Source organism: Fukomys damarensis, unplaced genomic scaffold (assembly GCF_012274545.1).
Source record: "Fukomys damarensis isolate Sample0158 unplaced genomic scaffold, DMR_v1.0_HiC HiC_scaffold_39, whole genome shotgun sequence".
Lineage (NCBI taxonomy): Eukaryota > Metazoa > Chordata > Mammalia > Rodentia > Bathyergidae > Fukomys > Fukomys damarensis.
In genome coordinates, this window is record NW_022900951.1 from 98,364,946 (window position 1) to 98,365,596 (window position 651).

Consider the following 651-nt stretch of genomic DNA (forward strand, 5'->3'; position numbering starts at 1 on the left):
AAAACACACACACACATATAGACTTTTTCCTTTTGAATCTGCAATAAGTCATAAGGAATTATAATTTTATTTAATTTAAAGTTGACAAGGTCTACCACAGAAATATAGTAGAACATGTACTCCTCTTTCTTTGATATTTTTTCTGTTCTCTACAGTGGCCTGTGTACTGTAGGCTAAATTAATTTCATATAATTTGAGAATTGCTAATTCTCCTTTTTTCAAATTGGTAATGGGGATTGAACTCGGACCCTGCACTTGTTAGGCAGGCACTGGCACCACTGAGCTAATTCTGAATATTATGAGTTTATTACCAGTGGATATTTATACATGTGTACAATAAGTTTAAAAATTATTATGTACTGTTTTGGGAATATTTCATTTGCCAGAGAGCAAATCTTTTGGTTTATTTGATAGTGTTTATACTTTTGGTGACTACCTTCCTCTTTATGAATAAAATACCAATTATGGTACAGAAAAAGGGAGCCATCCCATTCCCAGTTGATAGTACTAAAATATAAATGGTGGTCTTTTGATATGTTTCCCCATGTTTAAGTGTATAATACCGTAATTTGACTGATGAGTTAATTTCTTTTGTTATTAAAGGATACTGAAACTTGTGGTTTCATTTCAATTCAGTGCTATTCAAATCAG